A 21312-nucleotide genomic window follows, 5' to 3' on the forward strand; every position below is an offset into this window, starting at 1 on the left:
GTCTATTAAATCTTACAGGTGCGGCTCGGGAGTTCATGGAATCCATGACAAACATGGGCCTACCCCAGTTGGTCAGCGGGCCTACTCATTGTGTGGGTCATATGCTCTATGCAGTCTTTAGTATGGAACAGGAATATCCGTGGGTGAAGGTAACAAAAACTTCCCCATTGTCATGGACGGATCATTTCCTGATCAAGGCTGAACTCAGAGCCACTGTCCATCCCGTCGGGGGTGGAGGACCCATTAGAATAGTCTGCCCTCGAAGGCTAATGGAACCAATTAAGTTCCAGAAAGCCTTGGAGGGTTCATTGGTTAGTAATGCCGGTGATTCTGTGGAAGCTTTGGTTAATACCTGACAAGGATCTTACCAAGGCTATCGACATGATCACTCCCAAGCGTCTTTGCCAGCCCTCTTCAAACTGTCGTCCATGGTATACAGAAGAACTCAGAAAGATGAAGCGGGTTGGACAACGAGTAGAGCGTGTCTGGCAAAAAACTCGACTCTCATCTGACAGGACTCATCATAGGAACTTCCTATACAGAGGCAATACATGCAACGCAGAGAGCCTTCTCCTCAGCATGTATTGTGTCTGCAGAGTCCCGTCCAGCAGAGCTGTTTAGGGTGGTGAGGGAATTGACACAGGTTCCACCTGTGCAGAACCCTTTACCCTGACACCCTGACATGGCCTGCTGTGATGCATTTAACAACTACTTTGCAGATAAAATCTCTCAGATAAGAGCCGACTTGGACACTGGAGTTATAACAGAATCAACTGATGAGGTGTCCAGCAACTCCGCTGATGTGGTTTTACTGGATCAATTTCAATCAATAAGTACTGATGACGTGGACAAGCTCCTTGGTAAAGTGAGGGAAACAACTTGCCCTCTCAACCCTTGCCCTTCGTGGCTGGCCGTCCAGGGGAGAGATGCCTTGAAGGTGTTCTTAAGGGACATCATCAATGTGTCCCTTAGGGAGGGTCATGTTCCATCTTGTTGGAAGGAAGCAGCAGTTAGGCCGCTCCTGAAAAAAAACCCTCTCTTGACCCCCTGGATATGAAGAACTACAGGCCAGTCTCTTTTCTGCCATTCCTGAGCAAGATGATCAAGAGAGCGGTTGCTCTTCAACTCCAAGCTGTCTTGGAGGAAACCGATTATCTTGATCCGTTTCAAACTGGCTTTAGGATGGGATTTGGGGTGGAGACTGCCATGGTTGCTCTGGCTGATGACCTTTGTAAGGGCATTGACAGGGGTAGTGTGGCCCTGCTGGTGCTACTGGACCTCTCAGCGGCGCTTAGGTTAGGAATAGGAGGCACTGCGCTCCAGTGGTTCTGTTCCTTCTACATGGGGCTACCTTTGCACCAAGTTTGGAAGCTTCAATTTATCCAAAACGCTGTAGCCAGATTGGTCACAGGAACATCAAGATCTGACCATATTACTCCAATATTAAGATCTCTTCATTGGCTGCCAGTCAGCTTCCAAACACAATACAAAGTGTTGGTTATTACCTTTAAAGCCCTACATGGCTTGAGCCCGAGTTACATAAGGAACGCCTCCCCCTACACAATCTGCCTGCACTCTTAGAACATCAGGAAAGAAACTATTGGAACATACGAAAACTAGAGTAACTACAACTTCCCATAAAGCATTTACAGCCGTAGCCCCTAAATTATGGAACAACTTACCGGAAGAGATCTGTCTAATTATCACCTTAGAAGCCTTTAAAAAGGCACTTAAGATGGATCTCTTCCGGCGGGCCTATCCACCTGACCTTTTATAGCTGATTTTATGGAACATTCCCTCTCTGACTTGACAGCACAGAAAATTGATGATGATTTGGTCTTTTTAGTGAATGGTAGTAATATTAATGTTCTTTTACTGACTGTATTTTTAGATAATATTGCATTTTGTATTGTACTGTGGTTTTTATTCTTTGCTGTAATCCCGCCTCGATCCACAGGGAGAGGCGGGAAATACAAATAAAATGTATTCTTCTTCTTCTTCTTCTTCTTCTTCTTATTATTATTATTATTATTATTATTATTATTATTATTTGGCAGGGATATTGGCTTCCCTGTTTCTATAATGTGTGTTTATTATTATTATTTTGCTTACCTTAAGGAGCTATTTGAAATCACATACCACAGGATGGTCTGTTCCAAAGCTAGGAAAGACTGTGCCAGTTTATAGTTACAAACTACTTTTATACTTTGAATTTAATTTGCAGCAACTGACGTATGCTGAGGATGAAGGGGAAAGGTAGGAGGAAGAGAGAGAAACTGGAGAATTTTAATACCAGCTGCAAATGTGGAACAGCAGAAAATTAACTGGACCATCCCTACAAAAACAGTTGGAGGGAATGAGGTCTCTTTCTTTTCCAACTAGCCTGGGTCACTGATAACCATTATCCTGAGAGCTTGCCTTGTATCTGTATGCTCTTGTCCCACTGTTGTGATGAACATAATATGTTTAAAGCACCAATAGCCAATAGCAATTGCTTTCCAGATAATTTCATTTGAAGCAAAAGAAAAAGTGGGTGCCACCAGTCAATCATGTCATAGAATGTGAAAAAAAGAGTCCTACTTCCTTAACCTGAAAGTGACAATTTTGAGTACTGACTTCTAACTTAGAGCTGGAATAGATGGGTAGGAAAAAGCAGGTTTATCCTGCTTTTTCCAAAGGGAGTTGAAGCCTAATTGTCTGCATGCCTTGCTCCCAAAGCAGGTTGAATAGGCATGGGTGACTGCACAGCATGGCATCAAGCCGTGCCACTGGGTAATTTTTTTTGTTGCATCCCCAACATACATGTACACTGGCTCACAAACACACCACCTGGTACCTCCAGGTATTTCTCATGTCCACCTAGATGCCATCCCATTGCATGGCAACCCCTTTGATTGGCCACACAGTCACACGTGCAATCCTCCACCAGTTCAGGGAGTCCCCCATGCCCCCTTAACCGCCTTCATCCCATGCCCCCCTCTTGGACTGTCTCGTTCATGTGTGTTGTCATTACATGAATTTGAGTTGTCACATTTTCATTTCTTAGCTTTGCCACAACCCCACATTTGTATCAGAGTGTTTACTTCAGCAGTGAAGATGCACGTTTTCAGGGCTAAGTCAGAATATCTCAGTTTCTTTTTGCTCCAGTTTTTAGCTCTGGAGTGCAGTTTTGATCTGGTTTCCAGCCTCTTTCAGGGCATGCATCATCTAAATACCCCGCCTTCAAAGCAACTGGAAACCACTTTTTTACTCCATCTGTTTCCCCCCTAGATGGCAGGTTGAATACAAAGAAAGGCTTAAATCTAGTATTTAGTCACAACTACTGTTGACTTACCAAATCAATATAACTTATGTACAGTGCACCTGCGTTTTGTGTGGGCGTGGTATACGTGGCTTTCAACATATGCTGAAAGCTGCTCTGGAAAAGCCCCTCGTGCACTCTAGAAGAAGTAATGGGGTGCACGCCTGAAGCTTGTATGCGCTAACATGCGCCACAACCACAAACCCCATTAGTTTTAATGGGGCTCCAGCACACGCAGATTTCCACTTATACGGAGGAATCCGGAACAGATCCCCGGGTAAGGGGAGGGCCAACTGTATGTGTTCATTTACCAAGTGCCTATTGATTTTGCAAGCCTATTCTAGTTGTATTTAGGCTAAAACATCAAGTGTGGCAATGCAGAATGATATGGGGACTCACTTGTTCCACTACAAATATCAGCCAAAAGCCCACCAAGAATTACTTGTGGGTTTGATTTATAATCTATAGATACAACATATGTTACTGGAAAATGCTGTCCCTCTTCACCTAGCCTCCCTAGTCTCTAGTCTCCCAGGCTCCATTGTCTCTACTGTTGTGTAGAAGACAGAATATTGAGCTTGGAACACAGAGACAGGGTTGAAATCACTTTTTGATAATGAAAAGTTACTGAGTGGTATAGAACACATGACTCTTTCCTCAACTACCTAGACTACCTAACCTCTCTGTACTGATTTATTTGATTATATTGGCAAGGGTAAAATGGTATGATATTATATATACCCTGAGCTCATCAGAAAAAAAATATAGATCAAGTTAATAAATAATTGTGAAATGTTATCATAGGTGACTAACACAGAAATTAACGGCCTAATAAGTTTGGCTATCAATAGGGAAAATATGTGTTTCCATGATTATAGCAATACAGCTTAATCAAACCATCAACTTCAAAGCATAATAACTTGTTCTTGGCATAGATCCATGAATATTTTTCATTCTGCAAACACATTTATTTATGCTGCATCACAAATTCTTGAATACCTATAATACTCTTTTGTCCTTTTTATTCTTGCAAATGAAGGAACATATGTACTGCAGAAATGTCCCAGAAACCTTCTAAAAGTTAAGCCGAGGGCACTCTTGATATGATGGGTGCCTGTTGAAACCAATCAGGTTTGAATCCAGGTGATGGACATAACTTCTTAACTTGTTGAGTTCAATTTATTAGATTTATACTTTTTGCTTCCCTTTTCTTCTAAAGGATACTGATAGTAATCAGTGGAGAGAAAACAGTGGAAATGGAATTGCCTAGGCTTTATCCACACTTTCATTAAAATGTTTGACATTTCATTTTCAATGCAATTTCTTGTCCGTGTTTACCAAAAATATCATCCCTCTAGTATTTCCTTCTTGCCTCAGGTTAAATCTGTCAACATTTCTTGTCTATCATTAAAATCGCAGTTTCTTTCATGTGTAATGTACACAGCACTATTCACATTCATAGAACTGAACATGGTTATGCATGCCACATCTTCAAAGTGCCTTCTTAAAGCACACAAAGGTCAGTTAACATGGAGTTTTGTTGATACAAGGAATGCAAGATCAAACATGCTAACATTAACAATGTATGAGACTGGGAAAAGTTTATGATTAAGAGGAAGTGTAAACGAGAAGAAAAATTGTTGGCAGAGTTACTTGTCAATAAGCTGAGTGTATTATAGAGTGACAACTGTGGCCCTCTGTTAAGGCTGGTTGAATGATTCACATTCCACCATTATAAAAAGGGTAGAAGGCTTGTATTCAGAAAATAACTCCAGAGATTGATCTGAAACTTGGCGGTGTGAAAAGGTCATTTTGAGGATGATCTGTGCCAATCCTGAGATAGGCAGGTTAAAGAATTAGCTTATTTATAGAAGTTTAAATCTGGCATATCACATCCAGCAGTTTGACAAGTATTGTTGATTTTTTCACCACAGAATTTGCTGGGATTAGATTTGTTGGGCAGTTTTCCCCCATTTCTACAGTGTTTTTCAAGATGCTGTTTGTTTTGTTAAACTACAGAGAAAGTGTAATTCATGGGTTGAGATGCCATCTTCCCCTAAAAACCAGACAGCTGCATTTGATCTTGTTCTGCCATTTTGCCCCCTCACCTCTCACATGCCAAACTAGAAAGAACATCCAATTATCTTCCTGGAGGTGTCTAGGTACATCACTGACCATTTTTATCCTCCCTGCCCCCACGTTTAGGAAGTATACAGAATCCCTGCCTTGGGGATTATTTGTGGCAATGGATTGTAGTTTGCCAGACAATAATGTACTGTAGCATGTGCCTTGGTGAGCCCTGGTGGCACAGTGGTTAAAAACCACTCACTAACAAACAACGAGGTTGTGAGTTCAATACCAGCCAGGAGCTCAGGGTCAACTCAGCCTGGCATCCTTCTGAGGTGGCTAAAATGAGTACCCAGCTTGTTGGGGATAATTAGCTTACATATTGTAAACCGTTTAGGGAGTGCTTAAGTGCGCTGATAAGCGGTATAGAAATGTGCTTGCTATTACTATTGATTGCTATATGGCATATTCTAGCACTATAACTTGCTTACGATTTTCATTCAAATATGATCTGACTTTCCATCTTTGCAGTTATGTTTGGATGGTATTAGTTGCCAACTGGTTAAGACCATATCTCCCTATACCAGCCAGCAAGGGTCCTAAGATCTACAGGGAAAGGCTTTCTCTTTGTCCCACTACCATCAGTTTTATCTGTGGATCCCTTTCTGGGAGAAAGGTGGCACATAAATTAAATAAATAAATAATAAATAATAACATGGAATCATAGCTTGGTTATATATTCTGTTGTGTATACTCCTTGAGTGGGGCTGCATATGTACTGCAGAAATAATCCGTTTTGATAGTGCTTTAACGGTCAGGACTCCATGTGATGGATCTGGTGCCACAACAAACTACACTTCCAAAATTCTATCATATGAAGCCATGGCTGTTAAAGAGGTGTCAAACCAGATTATTTCTGCAGTGCAGGTGCAGTCTGTGTTGTAGTTAACAGACAAATCTGGCAGTCATCCAGCTCCAAAGAAATGGTAAAATGGGAACTAAATAGATTACTATTCCATATCTATACTACCAAAATGACACATATGGAAATATGCTCCTTAACAGCTGTAATTTCCTAGCATTTTGGAGCTCATTGAAAGTGTTTAATACAAGTAACAATAAGTGGAACTGCGGGTCATAAGGAAATTGTTCCCTCCTGATTCTGCTATTAGAAACCATTCCATGCATGGAATGATCCCATTAGGAATGATCCCATTTAGAGGAGAGATGCCATCCTTGGTCACTGCAAGAGTCGGAGACATAGAGAAATAGATCTGGGTGTCATCAGCATACTGATAACACCGCGCCCCATGTCTCCGGATGATCTCTCCCAGCAGCTTCATGTAAATGTTAAATAGCATGGGGGACAGGATGGTGCCCTGAGGGATCCCAGATGTCAGCTCTCTCTTGGAGGAGCAACTATCCCCCAGCCTCACCATCTGGAATCTACCAGAGAGGTAGAGACCACTGGAGTGCAGTGCCCCCGATGCCTAACTCCCTCAGGGGTTCCAGAAGGATACCACGGTCTATGGTATCGAATGGCGCTGAGAGGTTCAAAAGCACCAACAGGGTCACACTTCCCCTGTCGTTGCCCAGAGATCATCGACCAAAGCGACCATGGCAGTCTCAACTCCATAGCCCACCCAGAAGCCGGTCTGAAATGGGTCTAGATAATCGGCTACTTTCCCATGTGATGTCCTGATGGTCTGTGCCCATGTTCCCTAATAGTGGGGGATTGGCCAGAGCAAGGTGTCCAATGCTTTTCTTGCATGAAGACTATGCCACTTCATATGTATGAGAACAGAAAGGAACAAATACATATACAGATATTTTCTCCTTTTGCTAGAATTACTTTTAGTTGTAAGGAAAGCATGATGAACTCAAGATGTCTTGGTTTTAATTTATAATAATAAATAATAAATTTTTATTTATCTCCGACTTCTTTGTCAGGTTATAAAGTCTGTGTGTGAATCTTGCTTTGATAATCATTTTACATATTAGGTAGAACCATATCGAGAACTGGCATAAAAGATTCTATCCTGAACATGGGTCGACGAAGGGGAGTTTCTTTCCTGCTCATCAATCTATACAATAGATTTTATGCATTATATTCTGTTTGCCCATTTGTTTTACTCTAATCAGCTTGTTCGTATTTTTGAAACCTTTTTCTCTTCTTATTTATTTACTTATTGCTTTTGATTCATGGATTCCATAGTGAAGACCTGGGGTAAGGCAGAGTAGCCATGAGATTACTTAGTGTGGTTTTATCTCTATCATGTTGTATTATTTTTAAAAATAGTTTGCTTAAATTTAATATAATTTATTTCATTACACTGTGGGAATATAATATCAGAAACAATCTGTAGCTAATTTCATGCACATGAATTTTTAACTAGACTCTGGAATGTAATGGATTGGGTACCTAATCCATAGAAAAAACATAGGCAATGAAAGAAAGTGTGTGTGAGAGAGACATTTTTATTAAAATATTAACACACACACACACACACATGTCCCTTATAGCCCAAAGTCTAATTTCTATTAGATATCTTCTTGTGTAGGTGCTGAAAGCACTTTGAAAAATTAGAGGATTTTGAAAAACAAATTAGAGGAAGAATAGACAGATCCATTGCTGTCATTGCAGACAAGAAGTTCTGAGCCATTCCTAAAAGGGCAGTCTCATCATGAATTTTAAAGTACTCTAACACCATTAGTACAGTGCACCCTTGTCTTATTGGGGGGGAGGGGGGGAATCAGTTCCAGACCCTTCCACGTAAGGCAAATAGTGTGTATGCTTGAGCCCCATTGAAAATAATGGGGCTTGTGCATGACACGCGGCGCAGTGCATGTGCCATTGAAAGTTCCATTGCTCAGCTTTCAGCATAAGCTGAAAGCTGCGTAAAAGGTGCCCATGTACGATGCAGGTGCACTGTATTTAGATGGGAGAGCTCCAGTGAACACCAGGTACTATAGACTATATTTCAGAGGAAGGAACTGACAAAAGCACCTCTGAGGGTTCCTTGTCTAAGAAAACCTGTGAAATTAATGGGCTCGTCATAAGTTAACAGGTGACTTGAAGGATAATTTTAAAAAGCAGCTGCTTTTCAAACAGACATTGTTTTTCTATAATCTAAATGAGTATTACTAGTTGAATTTTCTGTCTTTTCATCTGTAGTGAAGCTAAAGCAGAACCAAACAGTGTTTTATTAGTACTTTACATAATAGAAGAGGTAAGAATCTGTATATTCTAGATGCACCGCTGCAGAAAAGTCTGTGTTCTGATTCAACCAGACACAATGTTTTATTGTATAAATCTGACTAAGACTTGTTTCATTAGAAGAATTGTGTGTAGGATGTGTTATACTATAGTCCGTTCCATCACAAAGTATGATAATATACTGTTGACACAGCATTTTTAATCCATATGACTGGCATTTGCATCACTACTGATACTAATTGTTCCTGGCTAATCTATAATTAAAGCAGGAGCTAACCTACTCACCTGATTTTATACATGGTGATAATAAATAAATAATAAATAAATATTTTTTTTTTATTTTTATACCGCCCTTCCATAGATCAGGGCGGTTCACAGCAAATATCAATAAAACACAACATATACATTCAGGTTAAAACAATTACACAGCAGCAAAATAAAACAGAATAAAACCCCCGTTAGCCAGTCCTCTTTGCCACAGAAGAGGAAGGGAGGCCCACTGGACTTTAGTCGGGGAATGCCATCTGAAATAGAAAGGTTTTTAGGTCCTTTCTAAATTGGGCCAGGGAGGTGGCCGAGCGGAGCTCTGTGGGCAGCGTGTTCCAAAGGGCCGGGGCGGCGATGGAAAAAGTCTTCCTCGTGGTAGAGGTCAACCTAGCCCCTGGCACCCTAAGTAATTGCTGCCCAGATGTTCTGAGGGTGCGGGACGGAATGTACGGGGAGAGGCGGTCCTTCAGGTATCCTGGGCCCAAGCCATTTAGGGCTTTATAGGTCATTACCAACACCTTATATTGTGCCCGGAAGCGAATAGGCAGCCAATGCAAGTCTTTAAGCATCGGTGTAATATGGCTGGCCCTAGAAGTTCCAGTGACCAGCCTGGCTGCCATATTCTGTACCATTTGTAGCTTCCGGGTTTGGTATAAGGGTTGCACCATGTAGAGTGCATTGCAGAAATCCAATCTCGAGGTTACCAGAGCATGTACTACCATTTCAAGGTCCCTCTGGGCCAGGTATGGGTGCAGCTGGCGAATGAGCCGAAGCTGATAACAGGTGTTCTTGACCGTCGCATTCACCTGAGCAGTCATATCATTCCATAATATCATTCCATAAGACATTTCTACCAATTGAAAAGTATGCTCTTGGTAGGATTAAAGTAGGAACCAGCATGGTATTGTTATTTGAACACTGAACTAGGATGGTGGAGTCTAGGACTCAGCAAAAGAAGCCCACGGGGTAACCTTGAGCATGTCACAGTCTCTCACCCTCAGATAAAGACAAAGGCAAGCCTCCTCTGAACTAATCTTGCTAAGAAAACCCTGTGGGAGGTTTGCGTTAAGATCATCGTAAGTTGGAAAATGACTTGAAGGCACACAAGGTTTCACGGTATCATAAGCTGCAAACTTTAAGAGACTGTATCTCCCCATACAAACCATCCAGAGCCCTAATATCTTCAGAAGAAGGTTTTCTCTGTCCCGCCAAGATCACAGGCTTGCTGGGTGAGCACACGAGAGAGAGGCTTCTCAATGGCAGCTCCTACCCTCTGGAATGCCCTTCCATGGGAAGCCAGACTGGTCCCCTCCCTTCCTGCCTTTTGTTGGCAAGCCAAGACATTTTATTTAAGCAGGAATTTGCTATTTGGATCAGCTTACTCCACGTCTACAATGCAGAAAGAAATTTCCATACTAGAGAACATTAAGTAAGGAATTTAAAATACAGCTGTTAATAAAGTATCACACCACTTTTATACAGATGGCACTTGGAATACTATATACAATTTTGTTTATCATAGCTCAGAAAGGATATTGTAGATGAAGAACAGACAGTGAAAGCTACTTGAGATCGTCACATGAATCTGACTGGTAGAAAATAAGGAAGCTCTTCCTTCACATAGGAGTTTATCACATACCTTCAGTTCCACCATGCTCCCATCGCCCCAGTAACATTGATCTGTGATGGGAGCCTCCTGGTGGGATCGCGGATGCTGCTATTAAAGGGGAACACTTCCGTTTTCGTCATGGAAGCGTTCTCGTAATTGTTTTAAAAAGAGCCCTTTTTTTAAATAATGGATCAAATCCCCTTTAATAGTGCCATCCACGATCCCACTAGGAGGCTCCCATCGCAGATCAATGATGCTGGGGCGATGGGAGCATGGCAGAACTGAAGGTGTGTGATAAACTCCATAGTGTGGAATTAAATGGTGAAATTCATTGTCACAAGGTATACTTGTATGGCTCTAAAAGAGGATTACATACATTCATGGAGATCCAGGCTATACATAGCCATTACACATGATGGCTATGTATTACCTCCAATATAGAGGCAGTATGGCATACAGTGAGTATGTGAACAAGAGGATGCTATTGTACTCATGTACTATTGTGGTCTTTCCAAAGGGATCTGTTTTGGGACTCTTGGAAGAGAATGCTGGATTAAATAGCAGAGCTCTTCTTGCAGTTTTAGGATTATTCCCTCCTGTCTTAAAACGATGATGATACAATATGCAAACTTTTCTCTTTAAGTATCCATTGGTTTACTGTATGTTGCTGTTTACAGTTGATATCTCCTTAGGTGTACTGAGTATGACAGATTTCTCCCTGTGAAACACCATAATGTTTGCCTTTCCCTTGACACTTGCTTATGTAACTGATTGCTCATTCAGCCTGCAGTCTTGAAAGTTCAGTGCTAATTGTGGAGTGCCCTGTTGCCAAGTAAAGGCTTGAAATAGCTATGATGAAACAGACATGCTCCACTGACTTTACCCCAAGAACTAAACAAGGTCTGAGGAAATTTTCATCAGGTGGCATGTTAAGTGGAATGCACTAAGATGATTGTTTCCTCATTTTTTCAAACTGTGAAAACTATCATCAGAATTGTCATCACAACTGCATTCTAAATTGTGTGAGATGCAGAACCAAATACAGTAACCACTATTTTTTGAAAACTGAGAAAGCAGCTATTGTTTCTTGTTATGCCCCAGCCGTCCTAATCTGTTTTATGTCTAATACTTTTAGCACTGCATCTTTCTATAGCTGCTGACTCATGTCCAGCCTTTCCCCTCTTCAGTCTTTTGTTCAGCCTCCAGCCTAATGAAGAATTGTGGAAGACTCAAAGCTTGCTCATGACTATGTGACATTTTGGTTGACCCTAAGAAAGTTGGGACCAGCACTACTACCTACCTATGTTGTGCATGTATTTCTGCCCATATCTGGTCAAACAGGACTTTAAAATTACATAAAGCCCTTTTACCAGAGGCTAAAAACAGGATGAAATCACATACCATGTCAAGTAATATCTTTATAACCACCATTAATTGTCTTAACCTTAATTCAATTAAAGTGCCAGCTTTCCTTTTCTAGATGGTCAGAAACAAGGTGAAAATTCTACACTGTGTTATCTGCCCCTTAACTGCTCTGTTTCTGTTTTCATGTGACAAGTTTCTATCTCTTATTGTCTTGTTCATGGAACACAGGAAGATTTGTTCATGAAGTCAAGTGAATACCAGCCAGTTTATTTCTGGGCACAATTCAGTGTTGGTATGACCTATAAAGCCCTATATGGTTCAGATCCAGGCTATTTGAGAGACTATGGGGCTGTGCAGACCGCCCCTAAGTGGCAGCCTCCAGCCACCCTTTTTACAGCTAGATCAGGGCTGCAGCAGCCACATGCTGTGGCCCTGATCTAGCCTTTGCAGGGTGCAAAAAGGAACCACAAAAAGCAGCAATGTTTTGCACCTTGCAAAGGGTGCGATAGCCACAGCACCACAGCTATATGGGGCTCCTTCAGTGCTGCGTCATGTGGACGCAGCACCAGAGGAGTGCTGTAATGCCACGTGCCATCTGGTGTGGTGCGTGATATCATGCCATCCTGGGGATGGAACCAGGGTGTGTGTCAAATGGATGCTATACCCCAACTTGGCCCCCAACTCAGCCTTTCCTGCCGGTGTGCACAGCCCCTATATTTCCCTATATGAGCCAACCTGGGCTTTGAGATCTTCTGGAGAGACTCTTCTCTCAGTCCCACCACCACCGCAAGGACAGTGGGGGGGGGGGGACACCAGAGAGGGCCTTCTTAGTGGCTACCTCTTCATTCTGGCCCCCTCCTTGTTGTCCTTAGGTCATTAGGCTGAGACTTTTTTATTCAGCTAGGCTTTTAAAAAAGAACATTTTGAAAGAATGTCCTGGGTGATGTTGTATTGTTTTAATTGTACTGTTTTGAAGTGCTTTTACCTTTTTTAAACAGCATTTAATTATTTTAATTAGTAACATGTTTTAATACTGTGGAACTGCACGTTACTTTGAGAATTTTGGGGGGGAAAGAGGGATAACAACAACAGAAATTTCTACACACCACCATGTCTCTTGCCATTCCCATTTGCTCAGTAGTACAGTGTGCCTGTGCCACATGCAGGCTTGCCATTACGGGGACTTGAGGTCACACAGATGGCAAGCCCTAATATGGTGAATGGGGCACGCACCCATGGTGCGCACCACAAATTGCGGGGGTGTGCCCCATTCAAATGAATGGGTCTTGAGCATAGACTCAATTTGCCTCATGTGGGGGGGTGTTTGGAATGGATCCCCTGTGTAAGGTGAGGGTGGACTGTATTGAGCCTTCCCCATCCTCTTCCTTCACCATGCATGCTTTCTTCATACCAGGGTTGTGAATTTGCTAATTAAACTCCTAGCAGCCCTAACCAGCATAGCATATCAATATGCTGTACATTTAGTTCCACAATATCTGGAAGATTGCACACAATGCCCCCTCCATTGTAATTTTTTTAAATCTTTGCTTTTGTGTTTAAAGCAGAACTTAACCTATTTTATTGGTTTATATTTGCATGTGAATATTCCATAAAATGTCAGGAATGCAAGTCAGGACACAGAAGGAAGTATGAAAAGGAAGCATATTTGCATTACCCTTGACATACAGAAGGGCTTAAAATAAATGAAAAGAAACACAATGGGTGTTCTTAGCTGGAATCTGAGGCTGTTTTTTTAAAAGAGGGAAACATATTTAGAATTGCATTGCCATTATTTCTGAAATACACTGCTACTTTTTATAGGCAAATACCAAAAGTTAATTGCTTGATTAAAAGCTGTCTTCTGTTACTTAGTATTTAATGGACCAATTCAATTAGTATTCTTGAATGGAGCATCAGGGGTGTAAGCAACACTGAAGACAGTTGTCTCATACCTCTTGTAAGTCAGTTTAGTAACTATGAAGAAGCACTACATTCTGGAAACACTCAGTCTGCCTTGATTTGGCATCTAACCAGTCCTTTGATACACACTATTGAGTGAAAAACTATTAATAAAATTAAAGTGTGTGAAATTTAATATACAGTATAGTTATTGTGAGAAAAATATACATATATATTTTATATCTAAGATTGAGGAGAAATGTTTTTATACATCAGAGTCATTAAACCTTAGAACAGTACACATAAAACTGCCTTAATAAATAAGCATATCATTTAAAAACTAGATTTCTTACATTTTTTTGCAAACGACTAAAGCAAAAGTGATTAAAAAAACACCAATCTATTCCACAAAGTCAATAAATTTATCAATTGCATTTGTTTATTTCAGTTTCACCTCATTTACCTTTTTTTAAAAAAAAATATTGTGATGCTTTTAAATTATAGGTCAAATGTTTTGAAGCAACCTGTACATTATATTCCTGCTATTCCCATTTGAAAAGTGAAAGAATTATTGTATAGCATTGTGGAACAGTAAAGTTAAAGGACCCATTAATATGCTATGCCTGAGCATACTGTCTGGTGTTATAGCGTTCTGATAGTTCCTGGTTTTTAGGAGATGGCTGATTCCAGCTGACAGCTGCAGTGCAAATGGCATAAGTATCAAAATGAATGCAACCTGTATGTGTGAGATCGTATTATTGTGCTTAGTGTGCATGTGGTGGTGAAAGCTTACTTCTGTGCCTTTGTTGCATTCAAGTAGAAGTTCACTTGCCTTTTTCTGAGGGTTAGGTCTTCTTCTAATAATAATAATAAATTTTATTTGTATACCGCTTTTCCATAGATCAGAGCGGTTTACAGACCATATAAAAACCATTAAAAACATCTCATAAAAATAGATATAATCCACTAATACAAATTATACAAAATCTGAACACAATCATTCAACAGGGTAAGGCAGAGAATCGATGGGAACGGGAATATACAGCTTCATTTTACAGGGGGGAAGGCTTGACAGAAGAAGAATGTTTTGAGCCTCTTTTTAAATGTTTCCAGGGAGGTCACAAGACAGAGCTCCTCGGGGAGACCATTCCAAATTTGTGGGGCCACCACTGAATAGGATATAGAAACATGTTTGGAAGATGGAATTTCCAACAAGTTCTTCCTGGACGTCCTGAGTGTGCGGGGCGGATTATATGGGGAAATGTGGTCCCTCAAGTAACTCAGGCCCAAGCCATATAGGGCTTTATAGGTAATAACCAACACCTTGTATTGTGCTTGGAAGCGAATAGGCAGCCAGTGGAGATATTTCAAAATAGGTGTTATATGGTCAAACCTGGATGCACCGGTGACCAATCTGGCTGCCATGTTTTGTACTAGCTGAAGCTTCCGGGCTTGGTACAAGGGTAGCCCCATGTAGAGCGCATTACAGAAATCTAGACGAGAGGTTACCAGAGTGTGTACCACAGTTTCAAAGTCCCTTTGGCCCAGGTAGGGTTGCAGTTGGCTTATCAACCGAAGTTGATAGCCTTGTATAGAAGAAAGCCACAAGTCCTCAATGGACTGCTGTGACAGTTTTGCAAGGCACGTTGAGGTGAAGTCACTTAAAACCAGCTGTGAGTACAGTGTAGGGTCTAAATGAAGTAAATCAAGGTTGTAGCTATTGATGTGCAAACTGCCTACACACACACACACACAGAGAGAGAGAGAGAGAGAGAGAGAGAGAGAGAGGATCTTCCTCAAAAACCTCACCCCTTTTCAAATACATTGTTTTCCTTCCATTTCCCCTTGAAAATAATGGCAGGAAGTGACATGAAATGTGCAAGAGTACATGTTGGAAAATGCACTTGATCCCTGATTTAGACCTATTTCAATCCGGCTCCAAGAAGAATGGTTTTGGCACTGAAATGACGTTGGCTGCCCTGATGGCAAAGACAGGGGACTGAGACGTACTAATTCTACTTGATGTCTTGTTGGCTTTTGATACCAGTGAGGATGATAAGCCTCATTTGGTAAGTCTCTGTAGGTTGGGACCTGTAAATACTGAATTTTTCCACTTCTATATTTAGGGCTGGTCTCAGATGAAGGTCATCTGCTCAGCCCTTGGTAATTGTATGTTGGGCTTCTGCAGAATTCTTTCTTTTCTCTCATACTGTTCAACAACTGTGTCAAACCCTTGGGAGATCTGGGGCAAGATTCTGTGAATATGCTGAAGACATTCAGCTCTACCTTTTCTTTCTGTTAAAATCATATAGAGCTGTGCAGTTGCTTGAACATTGCTTGCTGGCAGTGATGTGTTGGATGATAGCCTATCAACTGAAGTTTTTAGTAGATAGTAGTAGTAGTAGTAGTAGTAGTAGTAGAGCTGCTTGCACTGGATGGGATTCTACTTTCTGTGGAGGCGCAAGTAGTTTTGGGTAATTATTGAGTCTAACCTTGTCCTTGGAGAGCCAAGTGGTGCACACCCATTGCCATATTGACATGGGTACATGCATATTGCCATGCACTGACTAATTTGAGCTCCTACATTTTTCCCCATCTATGTGGGCCCCAGAACCAAACCCCCACAGATGAGAAGAGCTGATTGTAGTAGTATGGAGTGGATTCCAGCTCAGGCCAAACCTCAAGAGAGATAGCCTCAAAAATATTGCTATATATGATTGTGGTCCTTGTGCATAGAGCTCCTAACCTTTTCCTCCATAGTGCTATTTTCAAAATGGTATATAAAGAGGGGGGAGGGACCCCTTTTTGTGCCATATTTTATAAACTCGGGCAACTTTGAAAAACAGAAAGATAAAGCACAAATTATTTTTTTAAATTTTTTTTAAAGTCACTTTGTGTTTAAAATATACATAGAACTGTCAATGAAAATTCCAGTATTGTTCCCTCCAACACCACTGTCATTGACATATTCTAGAAAGTTTTTTTGTGTCTATTATAAAAACTTGCACTGTTTCTTTTTAAAATATGAAATGGAACAAATACAACTCAGGTACAAAATTGTCTTCCCAGTTTCCACTCTCATATCCTAAGCTCCAACAGATGACGATTTGGCTATTTTAATGACTGTGTCTGTATCTTTGTGTGCTTTTATTGACATTTTGTAATTGTAATGTTTGATTTTATCTGTTGTAATCCTGCCTCGATCCGCAGGAAGAGGCGGGAAATATAAATAAATTATTATTGTTATTATTATTATTATTATTATTGTGCATATGGTATAGTTCAGCAAAGGTGCAAGGGTCTCTTCTGATCATCAAGTGCTAATTTATTATGGTTGTGCATTTTTGCTTTAATATCAAACCTTAAAATGAAAAATCAGGAGGCTTGGGCCTCATTTCCGTTTTCCTAGCCAAATGACCCAGCTGTAGTTTTTTTTTATGGAGAGCAATCAAATGGCACTCTGCTAAATCAGTTCACATTGAAAGTTTTCAACCAGTGTGGTGTACAAGAGTTTGGATATTAGGTAGAACATGGCTGAATGGAAACACACTTTTGCGTGCACAAGAGTATCTCAGTCAACAAAGCTTCTGACAAAGTTCTGTTTTACTAAGACTTTTTACACACACAACCTTTCTTTTCTTCCTCATCCACTGTCTAGCTGGATTTTTTTAGCATTGGTTGTGTGTGTGTGTGTGTGTGTGTGTGTGTGAAGGAGAGCTGGAGAAACAAAGATGTTCAGTACAGCGTCGAAATAGTCACTCTGCCCCCTTCTTCTTGATCTCATGCGTGCTTCATTTTGACCTCAGCAGAAAGGCCAGGCTCTTGCAGGGAGCTGCTTGACTAGTGAGGTAGTGGCAATGCTCACTCTGAAAAGCATCCGTTCCCTTCCTTGCACAGTTTAATGCAAGGTAAGCCACCACATTGGCTGTGTGGACTGGGCTGGATTGGATCTGATTGAGCTGTCCAAAGAGCCAAGAGAACTGGAGGCACTCTGGAACTTCTTTGAAATTCTGGATTAAACCACAGGTTCTGTTAAATTGGATTAAAACAGCAGATTTGCTATAGATGTGGTCTTGTGTCATTTGGACAGATTGCACTGGGACCAGGGTGAGTCCAGTATATATCCTTAGTATAGACAAGCCCTGCTAGTAAACACTGAAGCGACATTTCCTGTTTTGACCAAGGCTGAACTGATTGTTTTAATTACAGTGGTAATAAAGGTACACACCTGTCTTCTAGTATGTCATTACTTCTAAATACTATTATTACCTCTGTCAGATCACAGCTTGAATGCTGATTTGCCACCTCAAACTAGCAGCTTCAACAGTCCACATGACATGCAATAGCCTCCAGTTTTCTAACCAGCAATAAGCATTGTTGTTACTGTATGTCTTCAGGTAATTTCCAACTTATGGCAACCCTGAGGTGACACTATTGCAGGTTTTTTGTGCCAAGATTTGTTGGGGGGGGGGGGGGAAGGTTTCTGTACCTTTCTCTGGGGATTACAGAATATAAGGGCACCTAGTAAGGACTCCATGGCTGTGTGGGGATTCAAGCCCTGGTCTCCAGAGTCTTGGTCCAGTGCTCAGACCACTACACCACACAGGCATTTATTGCAAAGTGAAGGGCATGAAAGGTGGTAAACAACATAAAGACAAAAATACTACAGGTTACATTTCAAATTTTCCAGTCAAATCTTCCAGTTTTTGTTTTTATTTCTGTTTATTTTACTTTTATTACTTTTATTTCTGTTTTGAATTAATATCCATTATTGTAGAACAAGAGGAGGAGGAAGAGAAGACAGACGTTTCCTGACACCATTCTCAGGTGCTTCAGATGACATATGTTGGTTATACATTTGCATATATCCATTGTTCACCATAATGAAGTAGTTATCAGTTGTTGATGGGGAAAGAGATAAAGGTGCAGTTTAAGATGGCAACAAAACCAAGCCTGATTTATTTATTTTTTTTAAAAAAAGGAAACATTCTGAGCATGTATAGTTTTCTTTTTTGTTTTTTTAAGAATTCATTTCAATCATAGTAAGGATAAATTTGGAGTTTGCTGGTGCTGAACAAATTCTGGAGAGTCATTTTGTTGTAGAGCAGGCTAATACAATTTTTAAAGTAAAAAATAATGAAATTAGTAACTGTAGCTATGTAGATGACTGCCCTACTACCCCTGGGCATAAATGACTTATAAAGAAAGTATGCAGTGGTGAGCAGCATCAGCCCAGCTGGGCTACAGCTTGTCCATGCCAGCCCAGGCCTGTTTTCTACTGTGCCCATCAGCAGCTGCTCTCTTGGTGAGTTTGGAACTACCAAGTCTATCAGCTCCAGTCCTTGCTACAGTGCTGCCCTGCGCTCACTTCAGCCTCTTAATTTAATGACATACTCAAAGCATGAATCTTGATTGAAATGTGTAAAAAACATCAGGAACCCCTGATAAGATCAAGCTCTTTGGATTTCCTTAGTTCAGCTTGAAAATTATAGCACAATTATTTCTTGAGTCTAGAGTTAACAATTTCATATGGAAATACAAATGGGTGACCTGAAGTGAAGTCAGCAAAGAGTATGGTATGGGGTGGGTGTGTGTGTGTGAGAGAGAGAGAGAGAGAATATTAATAAGAGAGCCAACATGTTGTTGTGGTTTGAGCATAGGACTTGGAGTCTGGAGATAGGAGTTTAATACCATGGAAACCCACTGGGTGACCTTGGGCAAGTCAAATACTCTCAGCCCCAGAAAACCCCATGATAGGTTCACCTTAGGGTCAGCATTAGTTGGAAATGAGATGAAGGCACACAACTCTCTCTCTCTCTCTCTCTGTGTGTGTGTGTGTATATATATATATATATGAGAGACAAGAGCCAACATGGTGTAGTGGTTTGAATGTTGATTCTGGAGACCAGGGTTTGATTTCCAGCTCAGCCATGAAACCCACGGGGTAACCTTGGGCAACTCACATATTCTCAGCCTCAAGAGGAAGGCAATGGCAAACCTCCTCTGAACAAATCTTGCCAAGAAAACCTCATGATAGTTCACCTTAGGTCATCATAACTCAGAAACAACTAGAAGGTACAAAACAACAACAATAATTTTTATTTCAGTACAGCAAAGCTGACTTGTATCTGTAGAGACATATGATGTACATATGCATCAGATCCAAGACAGAGAGCATTGCTGCTAGTCAATTGAACTGAGTACAAGTACTCTCTCTCTCTGTGTATGCACACACACCTTCATGTCACCTGTCAACTTATGGTGACCCCATGAATTTCATAGAGTTTTCTCAGAGAAGGAATACTCAGAGGTAAGTTTACCACTACCTTCCTCTGAAATATAGCATATGGCACCTGATATTCATTGACAGCCTCCCATGCAAGTACTAACCACAGCTGACTCTGTTTAGCTTCCAAGATCAGGCAGGATCTGCTGCCTTTGGGGCAGGTGATCTCAAACTTTTTACCCTTGTGACCCCCTTTACCTCTACATGTGGATGTCATCTTCCCCCCCCCCCCCCAACTCGACATAGTATATTTTACTTGTGGGGGGAGAAGAAATGGTGGCTCAGGATGGGTTTCACTAGATGCCATGATCCAGTGAGCTCCCCTTCTCTCTTCTCCTCCTCCTGTTCCCTGGAGCAGAGGTGACTGCTCCAAGCACACTTCTAGTTTTTTTCTTCCCCTCCAGGACAGAAAAGGTCTGGAAAGAGGAGGAGGAGGGATTAGGGCCTCCAAGTCTCGTGCTCCACTAGAGCAAGTCTTACACCCCTTCCCGAGTGTCCTGTCCCACAGTTTGAGAACCACTTCTTTAGGGTGTTGAGGCCCCATGGCTAGGTGGAAACTCAGTGTGGATATTGGCTATAAACCACAACAGAAACTGAGGAATGGAAAGAAATTTTTAATCACAAAATCACATCCTGTTAGAAATCTGGATAATCTCTCTGTATGAAAACAGATGTGTTCTCTCTTGAGTCTCTTTGTGTTCTAGGCACCTTGAGATGTAAAAAAGGAAACAGATTTATTGGACTCTTTTTATTTCAGCATTTATTGTACACTCCTAATACATCTCAGCCCTTCAATATTTCTTGTTTTGCAAGAAATTTTCTGGGTGGCGATTTACTTCTTAGCTAGATAAATATAGTCAGTGCTGTAACAAAGACATCATGATGGCCACTTCAGACTTGCTCATACTTAAAAGATGAAAAGACCCGGTTTCCATTTAGACTGGACCACAGGACGTAAGCGACACCTCTTAGGATAACCTGAAAGCTGCAGCATGTGTAAAAAGGCAGATGGGGATTTTAGGACTATGGGTTGAGTGTGTACATTTGTGCTTTCCGTCCTCTAAGATGTGTGTAAACAACCCAAAGGGCATACTGACCCCCACTTCAAAGGAAGGGTTAGAAAGACTGAACAGAACAACACATCTTGGAGGAAAGGTCCTCAAGTAATTATTTCTAACTCCATATTTGCTGCAAATTTGGAGCTTAAATTATGGGGATGAAATAAATTCTTTTTAAAACCGCTTTTTCTTTTTAAAAGCATTTTGTTGTGAATTGCTTTGGCTTTTTTAAAAAAAAAACAA

The 21312-nt window shown here is 41.0% G+C and overlaps 1 protein-coding gene across 2 annotated transcripts in view; it reads right to left on the reverse strand.

Moving 5' to 3' along the window:
• The window catches only part of LOC121925521 (protein WWC3-like), a 529629-nt gene that overhangs the window by 83937 nt on the left and 424380 nt on the right, over positions 1-21312 (reverse strand). The window lies entirely within an intron of this gene.

The sequence above is a fragment of the Sceloporus undulatus genome, chromosome 3 (assembly GCF_019175285.1).
Source record: "Sceloporus undulatus isolate JIND9_A2432 ecotype Alabama chromosome 3, SceUnd_v1.1, whole genome shotgun sequence".
NCBI classification, from domain to species: domain Eukaryota; kingdom Metazoa; phylum Chordata; class Lepidosauria; order Squamata; family Phrynosomatidae; genus Sceloporus; species Sceloporus undulatus.